Raw genomic sequence first — 10,542 nt, forward strand, 5'->3', positions numbered from 1 at the left:
GTTGTGCCTTCTCTTGTCCATTTACTGTAATAGACTGCAGCTCACTTTGAAGCTTGTTCCCAGGTACTGATTTTAAGTGCCTTCTCTGTAAAGTGCTCCTGATAAAGTCAAACTCCAAGGCAGTTCTCTTCACCCTTTTGCTGCTTACCTCTATCTTTAGAGGTGGGAAGAACAAGCTGTTGTCATTGCAAATGTAACTATTGGAAAACAGGTTAATTGGAAGCAGAAGTCTTTCATAAGTATCCCCTCAAAGTAGAGGTTGCAGAAACGTGTGTGTGTGTGTTGTAAATAGGCTAAAAGCAATCAAATGAGAGGTTTGTACAATACAAGCGTTAACTTGTTTGAGAGGTTATCTGGGCGTTAGAGACATAGCTTAGAGCAGGAGCCAATGAGCAAAAGCATCAGGTACCAAATTCAAGTTCCTATCCCAGACCTAAAAATAAAAAGGCTGGGGGCGATTATCTGTACTCCAAGTGAAATTATTCTTTGGTAAAGTGTTTTTCTAAAAGCATCTCCAGTTTTGGTTTATACAAGAGTGAAGAATGGACAGAAATATTTAATCTCAGATCCTCTTTTATCAAATGTACAGTGTAACCCTAACCAGTGTTCTGTAGTTGGCATCTTAATACTGGAGAATCTCACATGAGAAACTTTTCAAAGCATGTCATACATCAGTGGTATCCATATAACAATGTCTTTTTTTTTTTCAAACTACTATGTAAAGGAACAGGATTGATTCTTGCCTTATAAGTTAATTGTTAATCATTCCTTGTGTGTAATAATTAGGCTTCTTAAATTACTGCTTTATGCTAGCATATTCTTTGATTTTTCTTTGTCTCTTGCTCCTGTCCTGTTTCTGTCATTTATGTCTTCAAAATACCTTTTGAACTACTTCTTACCACTTTTGTTCTAGCCACTGTCATCTCTTGCCTGGACTGTTACAGTATATTATTAATTACCTTCCTTATCTCCATTACTGCCTCCCTGGACCCAGTTTGCCACACCATAGCCAGAGTAATTTTTCTAAACTTCTTTTTAAAAACCATTACCAAGCAATTTGTAGTGTGATACATCTGTAGCCCCTGGGAGGCAGAAACAGGATCAATCAAAGCACAGTGGGAAAACGGCAGAACCCTACAAACAGTTACATGGCTTCAGCAAACTGGCTGTGCTACCTACCTCTCTGTATGAAAGCCCATAAGCTCAAAATGACCTTGTTAAATTCAAGTAGTTGAGGGAAATTTCAAGAATACTCTTTTGTGACACATTAAAATGACAGTTTCAGATTTTAGCGTCCATAGAGAAGGAAGTGTTTGAGCACGTCCACACACAGGCGCACTGCCTCTGGTTGCTTCACACTGTAACACGATAGTAACAAAAACTACACTCCATGAGGCCTAAAATACACACAATCTTTATAGAAAAGCTTGCCAGCCCCCTTCTGCTCCAAGCCATCCCATTGCTGGAAATGTCGTTCTAAGCCTCTGTGATATCCAAAATTCTGGGGTTGCTGCCGAAGCTAATAGCAACAGGTGACGGTATGATGCGTACCGGGTGTTGTCAGCTCTCTATCCATCTATCTGATACCTTAATCTAATCTAATCGTATTTCCTCCTGAGTTGGTTTCATTCTCACGAAGGCTTTCCTTAGTGGTCAGTGGAGAGAGATCTTAATCCCAGATTTAAAATAAAACATCTGAAAAGCCGGGCACCAATGGCTCACACCTGTAATCCTAGCTACTCAAGGCTGAGATTTGAGGATCGCAATTCAAAGCCCACCTGGGCACAAAAGTCCATGAAACTCTTATCTCCAATAAACCACACAGAAAACCAGAAGTAGCAGTGTGGCTCAAGTGGTAGAATGCTAGCCTTGAGCTGAAGAGCTGAGGGACAGGGCCCAGGCCCAGAGTTCAAGCCCCACCACCAGCAACAACACAAAACAGGTCTGAAAGAATCTATCCCAGAGCAACAATCTATATCTTTTCCTTTATAATCAGTCTTACTTGGTTGGGATTACTGACTGTATACAACATGGTATTTTATTTGATTGATTAATACATTGATTGGTGTATCCTGCAGCCTTCTAAGCTAGAAATAAAATTTAGCCTTCTTCCCCTCAGAAACTTGCTAGTGAGTGACCTCATAAGAAGGAAACACACTTCCCACAACATAGACTGAGCATGGCAGGCATACAGGGTATGGTTCATGTAGCATGTGGTACTGTCACATGCCATCATAAAGGGAAGACAGGCTCCTGATTCAGCTGAGGACAGAGGTGAAGGTGTAATGATTTTCCAGAGGAAGCTGCACCTGAGCTGGATTATGAAGGGTGTTAGAACATAAGCTGGGCCAATGGGTTAAGAAAAGCATTGGAAGATGAATAAAGCCTAGAGGTGAACAAGCCTGAGATTTAGTTGTAAGCGGCTTTATGACACTTGTGAACATGTATACCTACAGGATACATCAGGTGTAGGAGGACTTCAGTCTGGCCCAATGTGCATTTCTCTGACCAAAATAAACTGATGTCTCACCTGAACACAAGAAAATCTTCCAAATCCTCCTGTATTAATAAAAGATGTTCCTTCTACCTAGAAAGACTTTTAAAAAATAATTTTTATTGTGGTTATTAAGGTGTTGTACAGAAGGGCTACCATTTCAGAAATCAGATGACTTTTTTTTGATAATGTTACCCTTTAGTCTCCCCCAGTCTCCCCACACCTGCCCATAAGTTACATGGGTCATTTTTCACATAGTATTTACTGAATAGCATGATTGCATTTGTTCACCCTTCTTCCACTCCTCCATTCCTCCAAAAGGAAAAAACAAAGAAAAAAACATCACCAACAACAAAAAGAAAAAAGGAATGAAAGAAAGAAAAAGGAAGGAAGGAAGGAAGGAAGGAAGGAAGGAAGGAAGGAAGGAAGGAAGGAAGGAAGGAAGGAAGGAAGGGAAGGAAGGAAGGAAGGGAAGGAAGGAGAAAGAAAAAAAAGAAAGAAAAAAAGGAAAGAAAGGTCAGATAGATAGATTGATGGATTGATGGATTGATTGATTGATTGATTGATTGATTGATTGGTTGATTGATTCTAGCTGAGTGCGGCCGAGATCTGAGGATCAGGTTTGAAGCCATCCTGGACAGAAAAGTCCTTGAGACTCTTCAGTAAACTACTTAGAAAAAGCCAGATGCCAGGTGCTGTGGCTCAAGTGGTAGAGTGCTAGTCTTGAACACAAAGAGGTTCAAGGACAGTGCTGAGACCATGAGTTCAAACTCCAGGAGTGGCAAAAAAAAAAAAAAAAAAAAAAAAAAAAAAAACTAGAGTGTTTTCTACTCACTCAAATCTACCCTACCACTTGTCTAACCAATGTCTTCTTACCCATCCCCAAAGACTAATCCAGGGCAGTTTTTTTTCTACTTCTTAAAATACCTAGTTCTGTCCAAGCGCTGGTAGTTCATACCTATAATGCTAGCTGAGATCTGAGGACTGTGGTTCAAAGCCAGCCTGAGCAGGAAAATCCAAGAGACTCTTATATCCAGTTAACCATCAGAAAACTGAAGTGGAACAATGGCTCAAAGTGGTAGAGCACTAGCCTTGAGGGAAAGGACCAGGTCAGTGCCCAGGCCCTGAGTTCAAGCTTTGTGACTGACAAAAAGAAAAAAAACTGTTTCTGTTTCAGTACTTAACAGATAAAATCATGTTTTATCACTTTAAAAAAAATGATCCTCACTGAAAATTAAAATTAACTTTGGGGCAGGCTACCTCACAGATAGTAGACAAATTGGTTCTCTCTTTCCTTAGGTGAGTAAATCCCCAGTGCTGTGAAATCTCATCACCTCCCAGGGATCTATCCATCATCCCCACCAGTCTCTTCCCAGTCCCCACCCTTACTTCACAGACACAGATTTCTGTGGCAATTCACTACTGGGCTTCTCTTCCTCAGTATTCCCCTGGTACATTGAGCCAAAGTGAGTTTTTTGATCCCCTCTACCCTTCCCCAACTGCTTAGTTCCATGTCTTTGGTAACAACCAAATGGAGAAAAATTAAATGTAGAAATATGCATGGTACCTATGACATTTTCTATTCCTTCATTTCCCACATCCAGTTTGCTCAATAGTCAACTTTACATATTAAAGTTAGGTTAGCAAAGTACAACGGCTTACATTTGTAATCTCAGCTACTTGAGACTCAGTGGTCAGGAGGATCAAAGTTGGAGCCCAACATGGGCAAAAATTTAGTGAAATTTCATTTCACATGATGACTCGGTGGCATGAGCCTGTGATACCAGCAGTGCTAGAAGAATAGGTAAGAAGATTGTCATCCAAGACCAGTCATAAGTGAAAATATGAGACCCTATTCAGGAAAGAGTATAGAAGGAGGCTGAGGGTTGACTCTGTGGTACAGCACTTGTCTACAAGCACAAAGCCCTGAGTTCAAACCCCAGCACTGCCAATAAATAAGAATGTAATAATTATATAATATATTAATTAATATATATTAATTAATTATATTAATTATATATAATTTTATGTATTATGCATAATTACACACAAAATACATGCATATGTACAAATATGTACTATATGATTTCATAGAATCATATAGCATTAAAATACAATGTACAAATATACATTGTTCAATAGAATCACATAAATATATACAAATAACATGAAACATACATAGAATATATATGACTGTAACATAGTAAATATTTCTACTAAGTATAGTCAATTAGGAGATGATGTCATATACTTATAATATATATGGGTTATATATAGTACCTAGTCCTATATAAAAATGGAGCAATACATAATTAACTCTTAATTGTATTTCTGCATTTCATCCTCCTTGTCCGGGTAGCTGCTTCATCACCTGGTCTCTAGATTATTGCAGTTCCTGCAGGACTCAATCCTTAACTCACTGCCCTTCAAGTCTGTCCACAAGCCAGCTGTCTAGGTCATCTTTCCAAATGCCCAATGTAACCATGACAAGGTCATGCTTAAGGGCCTTTGATGGCCCTTCACAATATATACTTTGAAGCCGAAATTCCTTAGCATGCTGTCCAGTCTAGCTCATTTTAAGTCTTATCTAATCACTGCTTGAGGGGAAATATTGGCAGGGGAAATGTACATTGTGAATCCTGTGCAGAATGTGCAGGGGAGGGAGTATGTAGCCCTTGGGACTCCCCACTTAACCAGTGCCTCCTGTGTATTACATCCTCTTCTTAGTGATAACAATGGCTCTGGGTGACTAAGTACTTACCGGATACTGGGCCAGTGCCAAGTTCTTAACTTAAAGATGCATCTTGGTCTCTTGGAACCATCCCAACAGTAGTAAATGGGTTCTCAATGCCAATTTTATGACAAGAAAATGAAAGCTTCACAATATGTCACTTACCATAGAGCCTACAGCCAGTGTGTAACAGTCAAGCTACCAGATTCCTCAACACCACGTTACACTCATCTGCAGAGGCAGGGTGCGAGCTTGTACACCACGTTTTCAAGATTCAAACTCCTCACCTTGGCACTCAGCCCTCCATCTTCTGGCTCTTATCTACCTCCTCATCCATGGCTTCAGCAAACACCTCCTCTTCATCCTGATCCAGCTCCTTACTCTTCCTTCCTTGGCTGACTCATCCTCTAGGACTTCTCTGAAAGTTCACCTTTTCTAGGATGCCTTTCCTGGTTTTCTACCTGTGAGCCATGTTAAGAGGCTCTTCCTTCCTCTCTAGACTGTGGGCTCCTCATAGGCAGGGACCAGAATAGCTTCAACTGCTGTGTTTTCTGTGGATGCTATGGACTTATTTTGGAGTTCCATGCTTCATAAATGCCCACTGATCTGAATTTACTAAATAGATGTCCAAACTGGAAGAATTGGAGTGACTATAATTGTACACATTTGCATGACACTTTCCAAATCTAAAAAGCCCTTTGAAGTGGGAGGCTGAGATATGAAGATCATGATTCAAAGCTTGCTCTGGCAGAAAAGTCCCTGTGAGACTTTCATATCCAATTAACCCCTTAAAAAGCAGAAGTGGCGCTGTAGCTCAAAGTGATAGAGTGCTAGCCTTTAGCAAAAGAACTCAGGACAGAGTCCAGGCCCTGAGTTCAAGCCCTACAACTGACCAGGGGGAAAAAAGCCCTTTGATATTTTTGGTTTTGTTAATTTTGTGTGTGTGTGTGTGTGTGTGTGTGTGTGTGTGTGTGTGTGTGTGTGTGTGTGTGTGTGTGTGTGTGTGTGTGTGTGTGTTGATATTAGGACTTGAACTCATGACCTGAGCACTGCCCCCTTAGTTTGTTTTGTTGTTGTTGTTGTTGTTTTGTTTTTTCCCCTTAGTTTTTTCACTCTAGGCTAATGCTCTACCACTTGAACCACAGCTCCATTTCCAGCTTTTTGTGGTTAATTGGAGATGAGAATCTCACAGACTTTTTTTTGCCTAGGCTTTGAACCTTGGTCCTCAGATCTCAGCGTCCTAAGTAGCTAATATTACAGACATGAGTCACCACCAACCCCCAGCTAAATAACCTTTTGATGTTGACCATTGTACTTCTCTGAGGTTGATATTGCATCTATAGTTGACTTTTCCAAGCTTACTCAACCAGAAAGTGGCAGAGCCAGGATTTAACCTCAGGTCTCTTTGACTGCAAGACTCTTTCTAACACTTCTCCTGTGATCTGAGAGGATCCAAGGATACAGTGTCCAGGAGAGGTAAATTACTGGCTCTGGGTCATGATGTTTGTATGCCATTCGGTCCTCTTTCCTCAAACAGGAAATGTCTAGGAAGGTGAGAATAGGGTCCAGGGCTATGGGAAGGCCATACTGCCTCTGTCTCTTCCCGTTTGCCCCCTCCCCATTTGTCACAATCTGAATGTTTAAATTTTGTATTTAGTATTTATTCTGAAATGGCTTTCATCTGATTTCCCCCTTGCTCACCAATTTAGCTGTCAGAGTAAATAAATGTGAAGTGGGTCTCCAGTCTCTCCCAGCTCACATTACCTTCCTAGAATTACTCCCCGGCGGGGGTGGAACCGCTGCTGGGGGTCTCCCACAGAATTATCCAGTTACTAATGAATCCTCTTTTCAATCCCAAACCTTAGACAGAGACTCGGGTTGGGGGAGGGTGGCGAAAATCATCGCAGAGGACCAGATGACCACATCTTGTTACTGGCCAAAGGAAGAACTGAAGTGCGAACTAGATGACATTATATATGTGGGTACCTAAATCCAATTTGAGAATGGAATCAGCAATTGGAAAAAGTACTCATTTCCAACTTTGAGGAGTAAGTATTGTTATTCCCATTTTGCAAATAAGGACACTGCGGCTCTGAGAATCCAAGTAACCTGCCCATGGTCTCCCAGAGGAAGAAATGGAGTATCCTGATTGAACACACTAAATGTGCTAATTTGAGTGTTGCCAATCTGAACTTTATTTATGCTGCTGGAGCTTGAGGTTGTTGGAAGAGAGATGTCCGCTCAACATGATTACATTTCTTGTTCTTTTTCAAGTCAGGATCAAGCTCTGCATTGGAATGATGGGTCTGCAGCTTCTTTTGATAAGTTATGGAAGAATTTTGTTGTTGTTGTTTTTGCTGTTGTTGTTGTACTGTTGGTTGATGTCCTTCTTTACTTCATAAAGAATACAGTATCCAATAGGATAATAACTGGAAAATTTGCTATGATGATGGCTAGTTTTGTTGGTTGCATATTCTGTATTAGGCACTCTCCTGAGTTCTTGTTTTTGTATTGCTGATGTTTGGTTTGGTTTGTGTTTTTTGGTTTTGTTGTTTGTGCCTGTACTGGGCTTAAACTCAAGGCCTGGGTGCTGTCCCTTAGCTTTTTCACTTAATGCTGTCACTCAACCACTTGAGCCACAGCTCTGCTTCTGGATTTTTAGTAGTGAATTGGAAATAAGAATCTGATCAACTTTCCTGCCCAGGTTGGCTATGAGCCTTGACCCTCAGATCTCAGCTTCCTTAGTAGCTGGGATTGCAGGCATGAGCTACTGATGCCCAGCACTTCTGAGCTCTTGTAAAATGGATTCTTTACCTAATTTTCACAGATAGGAATAGCAAAAGAGGTGAGTTCTGTTATCGCTCCCATTTCACAGATACAGAAACTGAAACTGAGCAAATGACTGAAATTGTCCAGGATTGTCCAAGTAATAATGCAAGACTAGTACCCAGGAAGTCTAGCCCCAGTCTTTGTGATTCACCACTGTGTTTAGTGCCTCATATTCTAGTTTTGTTTCCATGGACTATGACGTATGAATTCAAGAGCAGAACTGCATAGATGGTAAAGGTTAGGGTGTGGAATCTGAGTGCCAGAGCATTCGGAAATAGGGGCTTTTATAATGTTGTTTGCTAATTATAAAATACAGATGACAATATAAGCAGCATATAGGGTTGCTATGAGGATTAAAAGAATAATGCTTGTAAAGAGTATTTGGCACATGAATACTTAATAATAACAGTGGTTTTATTATTACTATTGTTATTATACTTTCTTGTGTCCCCTGAACCCATTCATGTTTCACCTGCCCTGAAGTTTATGCCCAAGCCTTCTCCACCCTTCTTGCCTATGGAGTTCTGCAAAGACAATACAATCTTCATGCTTTTCACTTTCCTCGAGACCTCTGTGCTCATTGTGTGAGGCATCACGCACACACTGTGTATTAACCTCTAGATGTCCTTAGGCTCTCAGAGGGAAGGGGAGAATCATAAAGAGGTCCTATTGCTTATTCCCACTTTGCACATAAGCCAGATGTCAAATCCAAGTGTTTGGCAGAATATGGTGTGTGTGTCTGTGTATGAGTGTGTGCGTGTGTGTGTGTCTGCCTCTGTGTGTGTGTGCACACATGCACTCTGTGTAGAGAGTGGGCTTGGTCCTATACATAGCCTTAAATGCAAGAGTCTGAACTTTGATGATCAGATGAGTCTGGCTTTGGGTTCTTGGCTTAGGTAAAAAAAAAAAAATAATAAAATAAATCTTGTCACATGCCTACCTTGCTAAACATCCCATGAATCTCTCCGAACCTCAGTTTCTCTATCAGTAAAATGGGCATCAAAATAGACGTTGCCTACTAGGATTATTATGGGAAAAAAATCAGATCACAACTATAAAATACTTAGTATTTTAATGTCTGGTACAGATGAAAGTACCTGAGAGTAGCTGGAATTATTAGGTGTAAAAGAGATATTTGAGATGGAACAGGTTGTTCATCAGTGGTCACATTTGGAGTGCATATATGTATTATGTTTTACACCTGTGTGCACATGTGTATTCATATGTGCTTATACATGAGTATGTATATATGTATGTGCATTTGCACATACGTATAAATGCATACCCCCCACTTCCACATTGCAATCTGTTCTCTTAGAATAAAAGACTTGTTCAGAGAGAAAATAGTTTCTCTCTGTATTTCTTTCTTTCTAGCTACAATACAGGGGCTAAGAGGTTCTATCAGCTGGAGCTCTTCTGTGTGAAGAAACAAATGGTATGTATCTGAGAGACATAGAAATGAGTCTTCACTGCTGTGCCAGTGTGCAAACATCCTTGTCTACCCGTGTCTATTAGGATATGCCTCTATGCCAACAAGAGACTGTAATGATCAAGAACCCTGTATCTGCAGAGGTATTTCTGCATGCCATTTCTGCCAATGCATGGTTATTTCACCAATGACTGGGTGCACATTTGGGATGTCTAAGCAGAGGACACCTAGCTAGATAGGTTTTGGATCTCTGTTGGAGCTCTGCTCTCCTGGATGTGGCTATTCGTACAAGTGTAAGCACAATTGTGTAGGGATGTTTACATCTGTAAATGAGGGCAATTATGGAGATGGCGGTATGTGTGCTAGGTTGTGGGTGGGCTGTCATGTTGTCTGTAGGGCTAGATCGAAGTCTGAGCGTGCATATTTGTTTTCAGAAGAGGATACCACTTTGTATGTGTCTCTTTATGCTCAGTTGTGTGTGGAGAAGGAAACACGGACTGCAAATGCTCACTTTGTGTGCTGTGGGGTGTTAGTGTGTGCAGGGCTGTCTTTGGGTTGGAGCTTTCTGGCTGTATATCGTTCTGGGCTGTATCTCTTGTGTGTAAGTGTCTGGGCTTGTCTCTCCCTCTCCCAGGATCAGTAGAACCTTACAGAAGGTGGAGTTGCGGCTAAGTAACTCCTGGGGAATTCCTGAATTCCCCCTCTCAAGGGAATTCAGAGGGACTCCCTTCCCATTCTACGGACCCATCCCATTTGGTCAGCAGGAGCTGGTACACTCTGGTTGTGTAGAGGTCTCAGCGCACGTGTGCGTGTGTGTGAGAGAGTGGCTGTCTTCTGCCCGGTTAAATGCTGTGAGCTTGGGTAGATCAGACGAATGTTCCGGGGACCGGCCCGGCAGGCAGTAGTGCACAATGTATGGGGCTCTCTATGCAGTCCATCTCTGCGGATGGGATGACCAGGGGGTCCCTGTTGTACCAGAGGGCGCGGGAAGGGGGTGGGGAGGAGAGGGTGGAGGGAGGGGCGGCCGGGAGAAAGCGCTGTGGGGCTGTGAGCCGCGCC

The sequence above is a fragment of the Dipodomys merriami genome, unplaced genomic scaffold, assembly GCF_024711535.1.
Source record: "Dipodomys merriami isolate MVZ:Mamm:240054 unplaced genomic scaffold, mDipMer1.0.p SCAF_336, whole genome shotgun sequence".
Classification (NCBI taxonomy): Eukaryota; Metazoa; Chordata; class Mammalia; order Rodentia; family Heteromyidae; genus Dipodomys; species Dipodomys merriami.